The following is a 21737-nucleotide window of genomic DNA, read 5'->3' as shown; positions in this document are numbered from 1 at the left end:
GCCACAATACAACTTTACAAGTCTTCCCAGAAAGCTAACTGCATGAAAATATCCAGGGAGTAATTTATTTTTACCAGTTTTATTTGTTAAAAAAGAAACCTGGTTACATGATGGAGTGGAAAAAACCCTGCCTGACTATGTACGTAAATGTTTGAGTTTATGGGAGAAGAAATATACATGCTCTCAACTGGCATTTGACCACTGTGACGGAAGACTGAGAAATTCCGGTTTCAATGATACCTGTGGGCCTTTGTGCTTTAATGTTCTATTTTTTTTTAAGCACAATTTTCTGGTTTTCAGCCTTTAAAGTCTTCCAGTGGGCAAAATACAGGAGACATGACTGTGGCCAGAGAACAAAATACAATTCTTTACATCTTTCACAAAGTCCAAGTGTCACAAACAGAAGGTAGACTGCAGAAGTGGGGGAAGAGGAAGGAAGAGGAGGGTGCAAATATCCTGATCTTGATAAGGAGGAGCCAAAAGATACTATCAAACCTGACAGAACAGGAAACGATCACACTGAAAGAAAAAGGAGGGAAGGAAGTAGGATGAGGGAAATTCTCATCCTTCCCACCTGAGTGTCAATGGAAAGTATATGAAAACTGAGAAAACAAGGTATGAAGGCACAGACACACTATCCAGAGTTTTGGAGGCACAGAGCAGGAAATCGGCCAGCAAATAAATGAATAATGCTCAGCTAGACGCCAGGTAATGCACATTAAAATAATAACCAGGTATCTTTTATACTCATCAGACTAACATGAAGTTAGAAGCAGCTCTGACTAGAGGTGTGGGGGAAAGGTACCCTCCTGCTGTGGAATACAAGATGCACTTTTGGGAAGCAATCTGAGATTTTCCAACATCATCGAGATGGCGGAATAGGAAACCCCACCCTCCACCCACCACAATTAGACAGTTGTCCCCAACAAAACAGCACTGCAAAAGCTCAGAAGTCCAATTAAGAAGCTTCTGCAACACAGCAGAGCAAAAGCCTGAGAAAAACCACCGCTAAAGTGGGGGGAAGGACAGTTTAATTTTGCTGGCTTCATCCCACCTCCCAGGCTGGCTCAGCACCTGAGGGACCTCCCTGGTCTGACAGAGGGCCCCTCCCAGAAGCAGCCATCAGCCCTCGCCACTGAGCACCACACAGCCCTATAGACACTGTGGACTTGGTCACAGACCTCAGCCGGCTGCTCTGCAGAGGACCCCGCATGCTCTGGCTGCTAAGGACGCACAACCAGCAGCCAGTGCAGGCCCTGCTGGGAGAGCCCCACCAGCTTCCACTGTCACAGACTCCTGCTGCTGAGTGCCCCCCACTCCCCAGTGCCACACAGCAGTCCAGGCACCAGCCACTGCTCAGGAGCCTGGATTCAGTCCAACTACTGTCACCAGCTTTCATGGCCACACAGTCACACGCGGATGGTCCTTGAAGCCACATACCCTAAGACCCTGGCTCCTGGCATCAGCCTGCACTGCCATGCCTGCTTCCAGGCCTAACCCTGCAGCTGCGTGAGTGCACACCCACAGCTGCCCAGGGGCCCAGACCCCCTCCTAACTTCCATAAATGGCCTGCACCCCCATGAACCCCCATGGCTATCCCTGCAACTGTACACTTGTACCCGTGTCTATAACCAGCCCTTGCAGCCACATAAGTGCACATCAAAAAACCAGGTATTGCAACTGCCAGTGTGCCTGGGGCAGTGCTGACTCTGTCCTTGGCTTGCACCTCCACACATACCCAGGGCAGGCTTCTGCAGCACGCCAATGGCTCCAGTTCCCTTCACTGGCCTCCAGTGCCATGCACACACCTGCACCAAGCCCTGAAGCTAGGTAAGTGCAGGCTGACAGCTCAGATCCCTACAGTGCTTTGTGTCTGCAGGGGGCCCTGGACCTTGCCACTGGCCCATCCCACCTGGGTACCTGCAGCCAAATGATGCAGCTGAGTGTGCTGACCCCCAGCTCCAGCTACCATCCCCGTGGCCCAGCCCCACAGCCCTGGACCTGAAGGCATGGTCTGAGGACCCCAACAGCTCTTGCAGCTGCCATGGATCCCCAACAGCTCTCACTCTCAAGGACAACACAATTATTAATGCTAGGGCACTAGCTAATTGAGCTGGTGAGGTACCACGTCACCCTCAGAGTCACCACACACCCACACCATTAGTCCTGAGGCTAGAGTATCTGCAAGCATGTCCCCAACCCAGGCAAAAGTCTTCAGTCAGTCAAGCCTGAAACAGGTGACTGCCTCTTCCAACAGGCAGAGTCCTGCACAAAGTCAGAGATCAGGAAGAATTGGGGAAAGACACCACCAAGGAAACACAATACACTTCTAGTAACTAACTGCCTGACAAAAAATTCAAAATAATTATTCTAAAGAAGCTCAGAAAAATTATAAGAGAAAAGAGATAAGTGAATGAAATCAGGGAAACAACACAAAAACAAAATAAGAGGTTCAATAAAGACGTAGAAAACATAAAAACAATCTAATAGAACATTTGAGGTTGAAGAATACAATGACTGAGCTAAAACAATGGAAGAGCTGCAATGAAAGGCTCAATCAAGCAGAAGAAAAGAATCTGTGAACTCAAATACAAGTCACTTGAAAGGATCAAGTCAAGGAATAAAAAAGAAAAAGGATGATAAGCAATGAAGAAAGTTTATGGGACTTATGGAAAACCATCAAGAAAAACAATATTTGCATTGCAGAGTTCTAGAAGGGTGAGAGGGAAAGAGGCAGGAAGCTTATTTAAAGAAATAATGGCTTGGAATTCCCACTGTGGTGCAATGAGTTAAGAATCCAACTGCAGTGACTCAGTTCGATGTAGAGGCATGGGTTTGATCCCTGGTCCAGTGCGGTGGGCCAAGGGATCCAAGGTTGCCACAGCTGTGGTGTGGGTCCCAGCTGCAGCTCGGATTCAATCCCTGGCCCAGGAATTTCCATATTCTGGGAGTGTGACCATAAAATTAAAGAAAAAAAAAAAAGGAAGAAGGCTGAAAACTTCCCAAATCTGAGGAAAGATATGGACCTCCAGGCACATGAAGTGCAAAGGTTCACAGTCAGGTTCTACCCAAAGAAGGCTTCGCTGAGATATTTATAATATGACTGCCAAAAAGTCAAAGACAAAGATAGAATCCTGAAAGGAAAAAGAAGCTCACCACATACAAGGGAACCCCCATAAAGCTCTCAGTGGATTTTGCAGAAGAAATCTTGGAGGCCGGGAGGAAGTGCAATGGAATATTAAAAGTGCTTTTAAAAAAACTTGCCAATCAAAAATACTTCACTCAGCAAAGCCACTTCAGAGCTAAAGGAGAGATAGTTTTCCAGACCAAAACAACAACAACAAACAAAACAGCTGAAGGAGTTCATCACTAGATCACTAGGTCCCTCTTTTGAGAGACAAAAAAGTCAAAATAAAATGACAAAGGGTTAATTCATCATAAGGAAATAACATCGGAACACCTAAATATATAAAGCAATTATTAACATATCTGAAAGAAGAAACTGACAGGAATATAAACAGTCAGGAATATAATAATAGTAGAGAGCATCTTCAATCCTCATGCTAAAGGGCACACAGACTTTGGTGGATCTGTTATCTTCCCCTGTAACACAGACTCGGTACCTTCAGCACTTGGCTCTGCTGTGCCCGTGAACACGTCTCAAATCCTCGGTGTATCAGCCCTAGTGGCTCCTGCTCTCAGCTCAACTGTGTGTGTGAAGCTGCCTGAAAAACCTCCACATATGTTCTGGGAAAAAAAAATCACAGCAAGCTCACTATTTTGGAAGGGGAGGAGGGAGCCTTTGTTCTAACCATCCTCAGAAATTGAGTGCATAATACATAGACTTGAAAGTGCCAAGCTGGCACCTCTCATAATTCTCCTTGATGGTGTCTAGTTTCAGGACTAAAGGGTATAATGGCTGGGAATTAAAGGAAATTCTCCGCCATAAAGCACAGGGAAGAACCTTTACATTTCCTTTGATATGTGATCATAACAGTAATAAAATGAGTGGTTGGAAGGTCAGTGCTCACATTTTCAATCAAAGCCAACATCTAAGCCAGGTAATCCCAATCCCCAAATGCTAGATTCTGTGACGTTTCTTTCCCATACGAGCCTGTCACCAACTGACTCAAAAATCACTCAAGCTTTATTTACTGGTGTCTAACACACATCAGGCAATTGCTGGGCTTTGTAAAAATGTCATGAACAAGCTCTTGCTTAACCCAAAAAGTTCTGTGGGGACCACAGAAAAGTAAGGATCTTTTACTCAGAGTGAAAGAGCAGACCAGGCACATCGCAGTGGGCAAGCACAGGGCAGGGAGCAGAACTCAGGTTTAGGGACACCTGGAGGCTTCCTGGAGGGAAAAAACTCAGGAGAAAAGCAGGTACTACTCAGCAAAAGCCCACCACACGCAAGAGAAGATGCTGCCCCCCTCTGATCCCATAAAAATTAGTATCCTCAAGTCATACAAACTATTAGACACATGGTTAAGAAGATATACTTTAACAATAGGCATATGTTTTTAAAGTTCCTCAGACAGAAACATGATTGGAAACTTTCCAAAGTCTAGGTTCTACCCAAATGTTGATAATCAGCTCCTTCCAGAAGCATGTGCCTTACAGGGTCACGGGGTTGGAAGGAGCTGACCACACTTCACCCCCAGGTTTAATCAAGTCAGACTGAACGGGCAGGAATCAGGGAAATAAGAAGCTGGTGTGTCTGTTGATATTCTCCATCAGGATAAATAAGAAAGACGTTTTGACAAGTGAAGGAAAACAGCGGGAGTAAAGGAAAGTACCTTCAGCTCATCATGGAGCTGACCCCAAGAGTCAGAGCCAGCAAAGTGGCTGCAAACGGTATCCAGTCAGGAGACAAACTCTGTTTACCTTGGCAGTGTCCTACCACTACTAGGAAGCCGGCACTTTTAAATAGGGAGGTTTCATGCTTTTCAAAATGTAGATTTCCAACTTGGGGTGGTTTTTTTTTAAATAACTCCGCCTTAGAACACGTAAGAGCCCTAGTTTGCCACAGTCCCACCACTCCCTACTGTCTCCATGGCAAGGAGGATTTTCCTTCCCTCACTATCCTTGTACTTAGAGAACTTCTTATACAAAACAAGGATCTGTGCTCAGTTGTCAAAGGTGAGAAAATGAAAGCAAAATCAAGAGGCTTTGGGGTTTTCTTCACTTGGTTCCCTTGCCTGTCTAGCCCCTTTAGACATCCAAACTGGTGACGCTGAATATATGTCTCAACCCCATTTGCCAAACAGCTAAGTCAGTGTGCCCTGCATGACTCAATCTAGAAAAGCAATGGCAAGAGCAGAACCTGTGCCCATCCATGAACTGGGCCTTAGATTGGAACCAGTGCTCACCTGGATCCATTGATACAGGCCTGGAATCATGTCTGTAACTGCTCCTTCAGTTTTATTTAGAAAGAAGTTGTTATAATAATAATGACCGAGAGCAACTGTGTAAATGCTGTCACTCAAGAAAGTCCCATTCCTAAGTCTGATGTACTCACAGAACAAGGAACCAAGAAGCAACAGCTCTGCAGGACCAGAGACCTTTCAGGACTCAGAGAGGCTCCCACTGTTAAGATCAGGGTTGGGATGCCAGGCTGTAGGGGAAACTGGGAAAGAGACGGTCCAGGCGGCATATCAGGTGATTTTAGACCTTCCTGATCAAGACGGAAAATGCTCCCCAAGCCGGTCTGTCTCGACGGCTGTAGACAGACCGGCTGCTCAGGAGGGCCATTAGGTCTGCTGCATGCCAAGCAGATTACAGAAACCCCACAGCCACAGAAAAGGGAAAGACAGTCACATCGTCAGACGCCAAAACCACGTGCCCAGCACAAAGCTGGGTGCTTCACACGCATCACAACCACATCAAGTTGTCTCCCTAAAAATAACCTACAGCCGGTAGATCTTAGGCTGGAAAAAATGGTCAAGGGAAAGTTAGGAGGTTTGCTTCATCCCAGTCTTCCACCTACAAAATTCCTGTAAATTTATGTAAATTTTCATCTATGAAAAGTCACCCAGCTTCTCATGCGAGATTTCAGAGTACTAACCTTACCCTCTCATCCATAAGCAGTTCTATAAATTCTACCTCCAAAATACACTCCTGAAGTCCCTCTGTTTCTGCCCATCTCCCCAGCCACCACTCCTGGGCTAGACACCTTCAGTGGCAGCCTTCCTACCTGGCCCTGCCTCCTGCACAGTGTTCTACAGACGGCCCAAGATCGTATCATGCCTGCTCACTCTGCAAAGCCTCCGGTGGCATGAAAAACTCATCAGTAACAAACCTAACTGGTGTCCATGAGGATGTGGGTTCAATCCCTGGCCTCACTCTATGAGTTGGGGATCCGGCCTTGCCGTGAGCTCTGGTGTAGGTCGCAGACACAGCTCGAATCTAGCATTCCTGTGGCGTAGGCCAGCAGCTGTAGCTCCTGATGTGACCCCTAGCCTGGGAACTTCCATATGCCATGGGTACAGCTCTGGGGAAAAAAAAAAAAAAAAAGACTGTCCTGAACACGGACTTCCTGGGGCCTCCCACTCTGTCCCTGACTGCCTCCCAGTCCCTCGCCCACCCTGGCTGCACCCTTTCCCTTCTCTGAGCCCCCACCTCTTTTCCACCATGGGGTTTCACACGCCTGTTCGCCTGTCCCTGAACTTCTGTCTGCCCTACTCCCTGCCCGGCCAGTGGCTCCTCTCCTCAGAGATACCTCTTGTATCTACAAACCCAAATTAGGCCCTTCTGTTGGTCTTTCCTGTAATATACAAACTTTGTCCTTAGATGTATGGTGGGAGAATGGTGTAACATCTGTCCCCTCGCTGGACTATACGCTCCTTGAAGGCAGGGTCGTACCCATATACACAGTACATGACTGACACAAAAGTGTCAGCACAAAAGGCCCAGCAAAAATGCCTCTGCCCCATTTAAATCTCTTAATTAACCCCCCACCTCAAAAACAGAAACAAAACAAAACAAAAACCAGGGAGCAAGTCTATAATGATGTAATCTAAAAAGCTATCACAATCTCAAAAGCTATCATAATAGCTTGCTGTGCATGAAAGGGCTCTATCTATTCCTCTCTGGCCAGGCATGAGGACAAAGGTACATCACTGAGGCTGTGCTTCCCACATCTCCCATCTGGTACCTTGCAGACAGGTCGTTAATCAATTATTAATTGTGGCAGCCACCGCACTTGCATCACTTAAGATCCACCTTCAGAAGGGATGCATAACTTTCTCCACAACGTCTGGTTCCATTAAGAAAACGCCTCACATACAAGCTGCAATCAACACAACTCTAAGAAAGGTCCAGCAGGTTGGCTGAACAAGAGGCGCTACTGTGGTGACGTCCTCCCAGAAGGCACACCCAGGCCGGGGTGTGTGTGTGGGGGCGCACAGATCGAATGGGCTCAAGCAAAGTTTTTGTTTCTCCATTGCTACTGCAAAAACCAGTATTTGCAAAATAAAATAGGGATAAAGTCTTCTGAGGCACTATTCTTAAAAAAAAATAGTGCAAATGTTTAAACAAAAGATGACATTATGTGTGTGAATGGAGTTTCATTTCTAGCAAGTATATGCTAATTCACTGTTTTTCATTCATTTACTTTGCTTAAATACAAACTAATATATATATATATGTATTTAAACTACCTGCTGCAAGGGCCCTTTGAATGTATGTGAACAGTCCATAGGTTTTTGTTTAACGGACCTAAATAGTTTTTCTTCACTGGGAGGTTATGTTCCCACGATAAGCTATCCTCAAAATGTTCACCAATGCTACCAGGTGGGAATGTTTTGTAAATGACAAAACACTAATCAAGTGAAAGGGGAACATCCTCACACCTAAAACAGGAAGCTCACCATAAAGCTTAACCACAGTGTCATCTCTTTGTAGCCAAGTTCAACTCCAGCTCCCCCTTTCAGACTTTTTTTTCATCAGTTCCTGCTCTGGTCCTCCACTGGCTCCCTTGTCACCAGGCTGCTGCTTTACACCCCCATCAGGCCACTTCTCGGTTCCTCTCAGGGGCTTTCACTGGCTGCAGCCACAGTCCAGGCACAGAACTGCTCTCTCCTCTCTGTGCTAATTCATTCCTTTTTCTGTCACCCCCCACCCCCCCGTCAGCTGGGTATTTCCTAGCTCGCTTTCTCCTGGCCCAACACCAGAGTCTTCACTGCAAACTCACCATTTCAGCTTATTTTGAATGGAGTATTTTTCTTTTTCTGTACAATGCTGTGTTAGTTTCAGGCATACAGCAAAATGATTCCATTATACATATACATATGTCCATTCTTTTTCAGATTCTTTTCCCATGGAGGTGATTACAGATTGAGTAGAGTTCCCTGTGCTATACAGCAGGTCATTGTTGGTTACCTAGTTTATATAGAGTAGTGTGTATATGAACGCAGTATTTCAGAAACTGAACTTTCCTTCACCTCAAAAGAAGGGAACCTAAGACGCTCTGGAAGGAATGGGGGAGGGGCCTGGTGCTGCTTGCACAGTCTTCTCCCCATCCCATCACCAACCCCGGTGGCTTCCAGCTCCCCCTCCCCTTCACAGTGAGAACCCCAGGCCTTCCAGCTGCAAATTCTTTACTTTCCCACTGAGCCTTTACTTAGCCTGGATTCTGCCCTACAGACACCTGCTGAGTGTGCACCTGACCAGTTATCCTGCCAGACACCAGAGGACTATTATCATTTACATTAAAAAGCTATAACCACAATGCAAAAACACTCTGAATAAAGAGAGCTAAGGATCTGTTTCTGCCTTTTAAGAACATATATACACACACACACACACACACATACTCATATATATATATATTCCTTAAAGACAGAAACTAAGTCCTAAAGAACACAAACAAGTTTTTGATGCCTATAGTTGATGATGCCTATAGTCAATAATACTGTGTTGCATATTTGAAACAGTGTTAATAACACAGAATTAAGAGTAGCTCTTAAAAGTCCTCAATTACAAGGAAACTATGTAAGATGATGTGAACTTATCTGTGGCAATTATTCCACAATACATACATACATCAAATTATTGTGCTGCACACCTGAAATACAAAATAATGTTACAAGTCAATTATACCTCAATTTTTTTAATTAATGAAAGGAAAATGGTAAAATCTAAGGTTTGGGTCATTTTTTAAAAAAAGTTGTTTATATATATGCATTGAGATGAACCAGGAAAAGTGAAAGTCAAAGGAAGGAACTCTGGTCATGAGACTCAAGGAGGCCTTCTCAGTGGAGAAATGATGCTGAATTGGGGAAAATGAACAGACATTTTCTAGTTTGGGGCAGGGGCTGTGAGGAGAGCATGTAAAGCCACACTATCCAAACCGAGCACTGGAGGTCACCCTCTTCGTTCCTGACACATCCTAATCATTCCTTTTAGAGCATGGGACCCCCTCCTCCCTCCTAGGCTCCCATGCTCTTCCTCAGTCCTTCCATCTATACACAAAATAAACTCCTCAGGACTCAGCCCAGGGCCAACATCTTCCACGTGCTTTTCGGATCACTCCAGACCCCAGAGACCTTCTCCTTGCCAGACCTTCTGATGAAGGTCTGTTTCATAACGCTGGCATTTTATTTCAGATTGTTTTAGTCCCAGGTCCTATTTAGTTCTGTAGCATTATTGCTTTGCTCCCAAGTGATTTGGTTTGCATGTTTTATCTCCTCAACACACCAAAAGTCAAGCTTTAGTGATTTGTCATATGAATGAATGAGCATACACAGGAGACAATTTATTGTACAAATGACAACTAAAAACTTTTTTAAGAAAGGTATCTGAAAAAGAACCGATGTGGGAGTTCCTGCTGTGGCTCAGCGGTAATGAACCTGACTAGTATTCATGAGGATGTGGGTTTGATCCCTGACCTCGATCAGTGGGTTAAGGATCCTGTGCTGCTGTGAGCTGTGGTGTAGGTCACAGACACAGCTCAGATCTGCAGTTACTATGGCTGGGCCATAGGCCAGCAGCTGCAGTTCCCATTTGACCCGTAGCCTGGGAACTTTCATATGCCGCAGGTGGCCCTAAAAAGCTAAAAAAAAAAAGAAAGAAAGAATGGAATGGATGTGTGTATATATGTATAACCGAATCAGTTTGTCGTACAGCAGAAATTACCACAACATTATAAATCAACTATATTTCAATAAAACTTTTTAAAAAGTAAAAATTAATTAGAAGTTTAGTTTAAGATACAAATCACAAAGGTACTAATGAAATATACAAATGGTAGAGCTCACCTACGATTCTTACGATGAACTTAAAAATACACCTATTTCTCTTTAGGGCAGGAACCTTTCTTAATTCTGTCTTCACGAGACCACCTTCCCACCAATTCCTTTCTTAGGAAACAGACTGAGAGTTCACTGCAGAGATAGACCAAGCTTAATATTTCTTTTGACCCTGATACTGTCCAGGAAAGTGCTAAGTAAACAATTCCAGTCAAGGTCATCTGCAAAAGGAACCCATCAATGTGCCTCACAACTTGAGAACATAATAGACAGCGGTTTTAAGCTCATCTTCCTTCCTACTCAACAGTTACACACCCAGTAGAGCAGAACCCAATCCATCCATTTGGATGCTTCGAAAATCTCTATTAACACATTCTCTGGATTCTAAGGCACTCTACGGTGTAAATGAGGTTACTTAGCATCTTGGGAAAAGCTAAATGCATTCTAAGTCTTTTTACCACCAAGCATCAAGTACAAACTCCACACCCACCACTCTTTGCCACTTTAACCTTTTTTGAAATCTCAACTAAGCTTATTTTGGCTAAGGACTGAGACCAAAGCCAACCAGCAGCATCTACAGACCAGCTCCATCAGCGGGAGACCAAAGACCCTGCCCTGGGCTGGTCCTGGCTGAGACCCAGTAACCCTGCAGTGACAGTGAGTGGTGGGCACGGAGAGGGCACAGCTGAGCAGGTCCCCACCAGGCTGCCCTCCTGGACTTTCACGTTCTGCAGTCTCAACAACAGCAATGACCGGACCTTCCTTCTAGTAAGTTTCCACCCCAGGCCACGGACAGATGAAGAATGCCCCTCCAGGCGGATACAGGTGTATATAAAATAAATCCCAGGTTGCAGACCCCATCCATGACGACAGGATAGAAAAGGCAGAGGGGCAATGCCCTCCAAAGAGCCCCGACCTCGAGGAGACACCTGCAACCGACCCCACAGGTAGCTGAGCCTCAGGTACGACCCCCCGCGGCCCCAGCGGGCTCAGAGCGTGGGGACCCCGGCGCGAGAGGACACGACCCCGCCGCCTGGCGCGGGGCCCGAGGGCCGCTCGGGGCCGCGGCAGTCAGGCCGCCCCCGCCCGCGGCCCGGGCCGTCGAAAGTGAGCGACTTGTGGGCAGCGCCTCGCTGGGGAGCCGGGCGGGTGCCCGGCGACCAAAGAGAAAAAGAAAGAGGCGGCACCGGCGAGGCGACTCCCAACCGCCGCTCCCCCGCCCCCGGCCCCGCCGCGGGCGACACGCACGAGCCTCGGGCCGCGGGGCGCGTAGCCACCTGGCGGCGGCGGGCGCCCTCCTTACCCGGAGCAGAACCCCGCCGCCCGCAACGCCGACTCGGCGACAGGCCAAGCGCGAGCCAGGGCTGCAGGGCTCGGGCTGCCCAGCTGAGGCGCCGCGTGCCTGGTGGTGCCCGGGGGAGGTCTGTGTGGCTGGGGGGAGGGGGCCGGGAGAAGGGGGCCTCGGGGCTGGGGCGCCGCCGGCGCGCATGCTCCCGCCGCACCTGCTCCCGCGGGTGCGCCCCGAAGCGCGGCAGACTCCGGGTCCGGTCTCAAGTGCGCGGCGGTGGAGGGGCGGCTGCAGTTTACTCCCGGGGATGTCTCTAGCAGGAGCCCCGAAACCTCGCTCCCGCCAGCCTGCCCCGCCCCCTGCGCCGCGTCGAGGAGCGCTCACCCCGGCTTCACTCCTGCTCTCGGGGTTCACCTGCCTCCTCTGGAGTCCTCTTCGTCCCGCGACTCCTCTCAATTTTGCGACCTCCTCTCCTCAAGGTGCCTCTTTGCAGCTCTAGACTTTGCTCCACGCGCGTCCGCAGAAGCCATTTCAAAATGAAAGAAGACTGTTTTCACCTGGACCCAACAAATGTTCAGGAAGCCTGTTCCAGCTGCTGGAGACGAAGAAGGAAAGTGAAGGTGCTGCTGAGTCCCCTGCCCTCATGGGACTTAGCATCTTACTGGGTTTCTTTGTTTTGTTTGTTTTGCTTAGCATCCATCTTACTGGGTTTCTTTGTTTTGTTTGGTTTGTCTTTTTGCCTTTTCTAGGGCCGCTGCTCCCGTGACACATGGAGGTTCCCAGGCAAGGGGTCTCATCGGAGCTGTAGCAGAGCCACAGCAACGTGGGATCCGAGCCAAGTCTGAGACCTACACCACAGCTCATGGCAATGCTAGATCTGAGCGAGGGCAGGGATCGAACCTACAACCTCATGGTTCCTAGTCGGATTTGTTAACCACTGAGCCACGAGGGGAACTCCAGCATCTTACTGGTTAACACGAGGCTTTCCAAAGCGTTGTCGCCGGTTTGGGGAGGAACTTATTAAATCATTTCTTTTGGTTTATAATTAAAAGTAGCTGGTAGTCGAACACTGTACTGTGTGACTTTACGATGGAATCTTCTTCCAGGAGGGTGTCTTGTGTATAAATTCTAGTATGCAGATAATAGCTGGTAGGTATAAAATAAATATTAGTTTGTTGCTTCCAGCAAGAAATTCAAGTTTAATACTATCAACAGTAATTTCCAAAATGACCTTTTTGATTTGTTGTTGACTGCCATAAACCCAGAACTAAAACTGTTTTGTTTTTCAGGTGAGACTGATCCTTTTGTAGAAATATAATTCATGTTGTCGTTGAAGATCGAAATATAAAACCCTTTGCTAATGGAATTTTTAAATTAGGAACCATGGTCCTAGAAATTTACAAGTACAGAGTGTTCTGTACTCTAATCAGTTAAGAAAGAGAGATTTGTGTCAAAAAGAAAAAGGGAAGCAAGAGAGACCATTTAAAGCGGATCTAATTATTATCATCACATTTTAACATGTCCTAAGATAGTGATTGGCTTTATTCAAGGAACACTCCATTTTGCAACTCACTACATTTACTTTTTCCAGGTTGGGTTTTTTTATTCCATTTTTGTATGTTTTCTATATACATGTTGTTTTATAAGCATGTATGTTATCTTTTTCAATTAGAATTCATTTACATTGCTTTATTATTTAATCAATAGCAAGATTGGCCATTGACACAGATTTGATTTTAAAACTCAATTATTTTCCAGCATATACTTAGGACTATATGTAAGAGTTAAACACAAAGCAAATTCCTTTACCCACGTGAGTGTAATTGAAGAGAAGTTTTCTCAACAGCATCCTATGCTTGCTTAACGTTCAGATAGGCCAACATTGCAGCTAAAATTATTTCCTTGGTCACCATTTATCTTCAGTAGTTATTATCATAGTTTATTTTCATCTAAGTGCCATTGTTGATCATTCTGCCCGTACTACCCTATATTTTCTCTGATACAACAATATTTCCCTGAGTGGACTGTCCAACATTAGACTTCCTTTAATGGGTTTAGATATAAATAATTGTATAAAGTTCTGCTTAAATGCAATTGTTAGTTCAGAAATATGCTATGTAAATAATATTGAAGAATTAAAACTAAATTTTAAAAAAATTATACCAAAAGTTTCAAAAATACGATAATATGCACATTATACTATTTTGAATTAATGACAAAATCTGTACGAAATATTTTTATTTTTACATTTGTACTTTTTTTAGTAGAACAAAGCAATTACAGTGTAAAAACACGTTTCCAGATGTATTTCCTTGAATTTTTAAAACTCCAGCTTCTGCGCAGTATTTCTGATGATACTTAGAGTCTATGTAAACTGAACGGGTTAAGGCCCCTTCCATTAATATGCAAACTTTACTTCCTAGTACAGCCAGTATGTAGTAAACCAATAGGATTTGGAGAAGAGCATGAAAACTGCAGAAGGAAAGCTATTGATCCCTTTCATCTTATTTTCATAGGTACTAATGGCATACCCATGCCGTCTCCAAGGTGAGAGACAGAGAAAATGCAAAAGAGAAAATTCAGAGGTAAGCAGTCCTACTTTCTTGAATAGCTGTATGCCCAGAATAACTGCAGCTAAACATGCCTTCTGTAAAAATAACAGGTGCTATCACCTGGTGAACACATGGTAGGTGTTGGGAAGGGTGGTTGTAATTCATGCCTCTGCCATTGACCCATCTCAAAAGAAACAAGCGGCTCCACAGGACGTTTTTCACCACCCTGCACTTAAGGGATCACCAAGTTCAGGGTCGGGGTCTGCGTCTGAACATTGTAGGTCCAGAAACTTGAGTTTGTTCATGTTCCCAGAAGTGATTGGGCTAAAGAAACCAGCCAAAGACAAGAAGGCCGATTTCACTGGTGGACCTAAGTGCTACTATTTTGGGGTCCTTGGACTCTTTAATGGATAAAATTGCTAAGAGGCTAGATGCGGAGTTCAGGCAAGGCTTTATCGGGGCTGCTGCTGCTGCAGAGGAGGGAGAGAAACAGGCTCTCCCTCATTTGCTCTCCAGGAGCTGGTCCCTTAAACGGGGTGAAGGTGGGGACGGAAGGGTGGCTTAGGTGGTCTGCCCACCAGCGCGGTAGTGCTGCACACAGGGATCATGAGCAGGACCCTGCTTCACTCCCTGCACTTTAGAAATGGCCGCTGATTTGCACTCTTTTGTGTCTAATTGCCCTCACTGCACATGCATAGAGGTGCAGTTATTTTTAGTTCCTTCCAGTTTTTCTTTACATTCTGTCCATGTGAATGCACTCTAGCACAGGGTCCTAGCCCCAGGTCCCAGTCTCAAGTGCTGAAAAGATGCGTGTCTTGGGGTCAGCACCATCCCACCACCATAGTCTACCCTGGAAGGCAAGTGATGGTAAAAGACTGCTCTCAGACCGGGAGAGCTGCTTCCTCTTAATGGGCAGTGTGGACAAGTGACAAGTGTGTGATACCCTGGCCCTCACAGAGGGATGCTCCAGCCGGGAGGCCCGAAGCCTGGGTCACCTGGATGGGATACTGCTCACTGAGGTCCAGTTTCCGTTTGCATTCTGATCCTTGAGACGTGCCCTGGTCACCTTTAAAAAACTTCTTTACAAACCGTCTCCTGGGGAGGGCGCTCCTGCAGATTGTGAAGCCTTAGGCAGGAGCCCTTGGCTCTTAAGGCCTTTTCTGAATGTTGAAATACGACCTGTCTTCAAGGATTCAACTCTCAGGAATTCTCTTCCATGAAACGTTTATCCATTTTCTGGGAGGATCTTAAATATAGTTATTTACAAGTCCTTTCGAATGTTGTTCTCTTATTTGTACTTAATTACTGGGAAATTCATCTTCCAGTTTTGGCTTGTCCACCGTTCTGCTTAGTGTTCGGCATCCTCCAAAGTCTTTGGGTGAAATCTGTTCTCACCTCTCCCTCTCTCCACCGCCCTCCCTCTTTTACCTCCTCCTGGGCCTCACCTTCTGGTCCAGATTCCATCTCTTTGGCAGCCTGGGCCTTCCATCCTGCAGGGATATGAGGGAAGTGCGGGCACAGTCACCAAAGCAGTGAGCCACTTGGCCCGGGTCCCATACTTTCCTCCTTCTGGCTGCACCTCAAGGATGCAGCAAAAGTATTTTTCCAGCTGGTTTGGGGCTAAGAGAGCGCCCAGCCTATTTTTAGATACTGGCTGTGGCTCCAGACCCCCATCATACATGAGATGTTTCTTTTTTGACAGAAATGTGACTGCCATTCATCTCTGATATTTGGGACCCAGAAACTCCAGGGTTCAGCCCCAGCATCTCACTGTGTACTTGTGTGTTTCCAGAGCATGGAAATGACTGCCTTATCACGTTAATTTGTTTCAGTGGCTTCATTTGGACCAGGATGGGTCCTTCAAAAATGAACTCAGTGATTTTCCAAGGTCCCATTTCTCATTGGACTTTACTTCCCTCTCAGCACCTTGCACAGTTCTTTGCACAGAAGAAGTGCTCAAAAAACATTGCTGAAATTAAAATCACTTCATCATGTGCAAGGGGAGGCCAAGTGAATGCTCATCACGAAAGTCATTCAATACAAGCTTGACCACGATGAGTGTTGGGCCTTCTGCATTGAGGATCCCAAGATTTATCCCTGTTTATGGGTGTGGAGTGGCTGGGACCAAGGGTAGGCATGTTAAAACCATTGCCAGAACAGACCATTACCAGCTGCTCAAGAAACACTGGAAGGTGACAAGGCTGATATGAGAAGAGTTGCCATGTCTGCAGTTCAACCCTAAGAAGCTATTTATTATTTCTTATCCATGTTTCCATTATCATGTCTTTTGATTTTTCTTTCTCCCTCTGCCTTCACTTATCATTGTCACATTGAAATATGTGCAAGTGGGGAGTTCCCGTCATGGCTCAGTGGTTAACAAATCCAACTAGGAACCATGAGGTTGCGGGTTCGATCCCTGGCCTTGCTCAGTGGGTTAAGGATCCAGTGTTGCCATGAGCTGTGGTGTAGGTTGCAGACGCGGCTTGGATCCTGCGTTGCTGTGGCTCTGGCATAGGCCAGTGGCTACAGCTCCAATTAGACCCCTAGCCTGCGAACCTCCACATGCCGTGGGAGCGGCCCTAGAAAAGGCAAAAAAGATTTTAAAAAAAGAAGAAAAAGAAAAAAGAAATGTGTACAGGTAACCAGCCTCTTTGTCTGGGGTTATAGACTTACTCTAATCACCATCCCATTTCCCAAGCTAAATATTTTTTTGTATTTTTTAAATATATTTTTTTATTTTTAAATCAACCCTTTTTGTATAGTCAATTTACAGTGTTGTGTTAATTTCTGCTGCACAAGCAAAAAGATTCAGATTATATATACACACACACACACATACGCATGTGTGTGTTATCTAGATCTATATCTATATATACACACTTTTTTTTTCTTTTTATATTCTTTTCCATTGTGGTTTATCGTAGGACATTGAATATGGTTCTCTGCTCTGTGCTGGACAGTAGGACCTTGTCCCAAGCTAATTTAACTTCCCCTCCTGCCCACCTTTTATATCTTTTTCCATTAGTTTTGTCTCTGTTTAGTGCCAGCTCTTTGGACTCTGGCACATAGAGTGACCCAGAGAGGCTCTTAAATAGCTGTCTAGACACACAACTTGATAGCCTCCATCTTAAAAAAAAATAATACCTCTGAATCTTACATTGCCCTTCTGAATCTTAGATGACCTTACCACGTGTTCCAACTTAGCACATCAATCTTAAGACTCGTGCTGGCTTTTATGATAGAGTTCCAGTCCTGGGGCCAATCTCGGCCCTCTGCTCTCATCTTTCCACCACAAGCTTTAATTTAAGCCTGAAAATGAACTACCACCAAGATAAATGAATAGCAAACATGAATCAAAAGGGGGGACTTTGACTTTGTCACTAACGGTCTTAATAATCACACTAATTTGTCACGTGTACAGGTGCCCATAGGCAAAGCATCGTGCAAAGCATCATGATTTGTGTTTCTTGAATTGCTTCATTGTCTCCTCAGCGGGCAAATAAGTTCTTATGCTCCACGTATATTTTACTACTTATACTATATTCCAAGAATATTTTCAAAATTTGAGGCAATAATCTTCTTAGTTAGAGGCTTTGGTCAACATTTATCCAGGTCTTTCTTTTTTATTGTTGTTACATTCCATAGTAAACTATGAGGAAAAATTTTAAATAGCAGAGTATGCAAATTATAGTTGTACAATACTGACCTTTTTTTTTTTTTTTTTGGTCATACTGTCTATGCCCCTGTAGTGTTTTTTCTAAGTGTTTCATTTGGTCTTAATATCATCTCTCACCCCCTGAATAATTAGTATCATTTATTATTTTATTTTATTTTATTTTATTTTTATTTTTTAGCTGCACCCAAGGCATAGAAGTTCATGGGCCAGGGGTCGAAGCCATGCCACAGCAGTGACCTGAGCCACTGCAGTGATAACACTAGATCCTTAACCACTAGGCCACAAGGGAACTCCATTTTTCTTATTTTATAAAAAAAAATGATAATCATTTCTATGGTTCTCATTTGTTTTCTATGTTTTGTTATTGATTATCACTGTTTTCTGACAATCTGGCCTTCAGGATATCCTACCTTAAATAACCAGATATCTGACAGGAAAACATTTTAGTGGCAATTTGTTCATAGATCCTCAAATAAAGATATGATAAAGCAAAAGTTAATACTCTGTGTTAGTTTCATGAAGTATGTCTAGTGTTTGGAAAATGATTTCTTAAATTATGCACTCCTTTCTAATAAGTATATACATCCTTTAACTTGTAGAAGATTTACGGATTGTATTTTCTTTGTGAAATAAGACATTTAAATGCAAAATAAAACATTAAATAATAAACATTAAATAAAATGTTGAATGCAAAAACACTGTCATGAGCAAAGCAAGTATCAGCCTGTCTCCGTCCTGTTATGACTTAATGTCTTTATTCAAATATGCTCACTCAGTGTACCTTTGAGCCCCATTTCACAAATGGGGCTTAGTCCCGCCCCCCGCACACACTGGGAGTGGGCAGCCATGGGCTGAAAGTATACAAACCCACGGGCATCTTCCTGGAACATCAATTTGGCTCTAGATTTGGAGGGAGAGAGAACTAAACTATTTCACTGATGATTAAAATACGTTATTTTTATATTAAATTAAGCACGGATACATTATAGAATAGAGATCAAATGTGCCTGGATTTTTAAGATAAATCCAGGTGACTTGCAAAATAATTTTCTAAAAAAATTGTTCACACTGTCTGTATCCCAGAGAGCTAATTTTATTTTCTGATGTTACTTTTCTGTTAGAATTTTACCTCCTCCCTAGTTTCATGCTTGCATCCATATAAAACAAAAGATCTTTAGCCAGGGAACTAAGCTAGACTGTTTGTAGGTTATGTGTTCCTTCAACTTGATGTATCTTGACCCAGGTGGAAGATTAATCTTAGACATGGCACAGGATTTTCTACGGAGTCCTACTAAAAGACAGGTAAGTAGCTCTTGGTGCCACGATTGTTATAAACTCTTATAGTTGCTACTGTGTGAATGGATGTAACATTTTATTGTGCATAAGCTATCTTCTTTACAAAATAAAACAAACAAACAAATCAACAGCTATTACCATTGTAAAATTTTAACATAGTCCAGACTGGGTGTATGGATTAGGGAGAAATATTGTTTCCCAGTTCATCATGTGGTCACTTGCCTGGAGGATGAACCATGTCAGAAGAGAAAAGGCAGGTAGTTTCTAATCACAATACATGGGCACAGACCTGTCTTTTTATGCATAGAATCATGTGCTGTCGATAAAACCCCTGTGGTGTTGTTTTATTCATGAATACAGGTCAACTTAGGCAATTTTGAAGGAAAGAATAAGAATCCAAGGAAGCCACCTCAATTCATTTCCCTCCAAATTCTCTTCTTATCTTTGCTAAATAGTGTTGTTTTTATTTTCCATGGAGGAAATCAGGAAATGGCATATTGTGCTCTGGCAAATTAATTTCCATGTGTCAACGTAGTTTTCACAGTGGGCATTTTTACACTCTGCTTTATAAAATTAGTTTCATTTCATATTTTCATGCATCAGCCACACAGTTGATGTTTTTAGAGCCCTGTAGTGATCTTCTGTTGTAATAGGACTGATTTTGGTTGGCCATCTCCTATTCCCAGCCATTTTGGTTTTCCCAGTTATTATTTTTTTTTTGTGGTCATAAGTAGCATCAATCTAAATATTTGTAAGTAAATAACTTTTTAATCTGTATATTTCCTTGGAAGATGTTGCATAATGTAGGATTCTTTGTGTCAAATCATGTCTAATAGTTTCACAGTTCATAATGTCTTTTTATTTTCCCAAACTAAAACAATTGAAAATGTGACCAGGAGTTCCCATTGTGGCTCCACGATAACAAGCCCAACTAGTGTCCATGAGGATGCAGGTTTGATCCCAGGCCTCACTCAGTGGGTTAAGGATCCAGCATTGCTGTGAGCTGCAATGTCAGTCACAGATGCAGCTCGGATCTGGCATTGCTGTGGCTATGGCTGTGGCATAGGCCCACAGCTACAGATCCAATTTGACCCGTAGCCTGGGAACTTATATATGTCACAGGTGTGGCCCTAAAAAGATGAAAGAAAAGAAAAAAAAGAAAATGTGACCAGAAACAATTAAAAGATACGTCACTTAAAACAGTTTGTCATTCTCAGATTCCTCAGATCCCCACAGTGACATTTGTAATTTCTATTTATTTAATAAATAGGTGTTTAATGGTATCTTAATGTTGCTAAAACTTGTATTTATTAAATAACACTAGATAAATGGATTAATCAGCGTGATAATTTTATAATTGTAGTTCCCCATTATTGAATACTCCGTTCATTTCCTTTAACAATTTATCAAATGGAATTGGAGTGTTGGCTGTTAAAAATTTGTCTCAATTATTTGCATGTTTTAGAGAGAAAGCTTTTATTAAAAAAAGAGTATCAGATGTATCAAGCACTCAGAAACATATAGAAAAGAATATGAAATATACTCTGAAACATAGGGGGAGAAATAAAGTACAATTGATGTAGCAGAAACACCCGTGTAACCCCACTCCATCCCTCCCTTCCTAGAGCAAAAGTGACTGCAACCACATGCATTTTTATACTATTCCTACATCTATATGTAAACCTAAAAGATGCATGTTTTCCATCTTTTTTTTTTTTTGGTTCTATAATAAACTTGAGGTCATAAAGATACTTCCCCCCGGTTGAATTTTACTCTTGAGTTGAATCCACTTGTGCTGAACTGTGTCCCCATGGAACCCATACATTCCAGTCCTAACCCAGTGACTGCGTTTGGAGACAGGGCCAAATGTCTTTAAAGAGAGTTCATTAAGGCAAAAGGAGTTCATACGGGGCGGGGGGGGATCCAATAGGACCAATCTCCTTCCCAGAAGAAGAGATCAGGAAACAAAAATCACGCAGACCTGCTGGTGACCATGTGAGGACACAGAGAAGGTGGCCATTTGCCAGCCAAGGAGAGAGGCTCAGGAGAAACAAACCCTACTGATACCTTTTCTCCCTGTTTCATGCTCCCTGGGCTACATCATCTGATGGAATTCAAGCCTCCAGATCTGTGAGTTGGAGATACTCTGTTAGAGCAACCCTGACAGACTGATACATCACACCTCATTAAAGTATCAGTCCCACTTCGCAGGATCTGCAAACTCTCTCTTCCAAGGGCCCAGAGCTTGGCTTTCTGGGCCTCCTAGCCTTCTCCTAGGTGGAGCTGAGAAACGCCCCCCCAAGAAGGTTAGGACTTAAATAAACATTCATAAAATACCTATTGTTGGAGTTCCCATGGTGGCTCAGTGGGAATTAACAAATCCAACTAGGAACCATGAGGTTTTGGGTTCGATCCCTGGCCTTGCTCAGTGTGTTAAGGATCCGGCATTGCCGTGAGCTGTGGTGTAGGTTGCAGACGCGGCTCTGATTCTGTGTTGCTGTGGCTATGGTGTAGGGCCGGCGGCTATAGCTCCAATTAGGCCCCTAGCCTGGGAACCTCCATATGCCTCGGGAATGGCCCTAGAAAAGACAAAAAGACAAATAAATAAATAAGCCTATTCTGTGCCCAATACTAGTAAGAGTTAACATTTACAAAGAACATACTGTATTCAGGTG

At 44.2% G+C, this 21737-nt stretch overlaps 2 long non-coding RNA genes across 7 annotated transcripts in view; one reads left to right on the top strand and one right to left on the bottom strand.

Annotated features, from left to right (window-relative positions):
* LOC102165197 overlaps nucleotides 1-12046 on the bottom strand; it is a 298565-nt gene extending 286519 nt beyond the window's left edge. For 3 of the 5 annotated variants that reach the window (XR_002345021.1, XR_002345024.1, XR_002345020.1), the window contains exon 1: nucleotides 11923-12046. This is a non-coding gene — a long non-coding RNA (uncharacterized LOC102165197). Of the gene's footprint in view, nucleotides 1-11553; nucleotides 11677-11752 lie in introns of those variants that run through there. The other 2 variants (XR_002345023.1, XR_002345022.1) reach the window with 2 other exon arrangements.
* On the top strand, nucleotides 11745-19196 carry LOC102161632. Of its 2 annotated transcripts, XR_298642.3 has the most exons (3): nucleotides 11935-12158; nucleotides 14055-14123; nucleotides 15793-19196. It is a non-coding gene; the product is annotated as an uncharacterized LOC102161632 (long non-coding RNA). The 2 variants fall into 2 exon arrangements; XR_002345026.1 differs by having other exon boundaries at nucleotides 11745-12158; nucleotides 14055-19196.

This window comes from Sus scrofa, chromosome 6, assembly GCF_000003025.6.
Source record: "Sus scrofa isolate TJ Tabasco breed Duroc chromosome 6, Sscrofa11.1, whole genome shotgun sequence".
NCBI classification, from domain to species: Eukaryota; Metazoa; Chordata; class Mammalia; order Artiodactyla; family Suidae; genus Sus; species Sus scrofa.
This window is presented reverse-complemented; position numbering and strand designations above follow the sequence as displayed.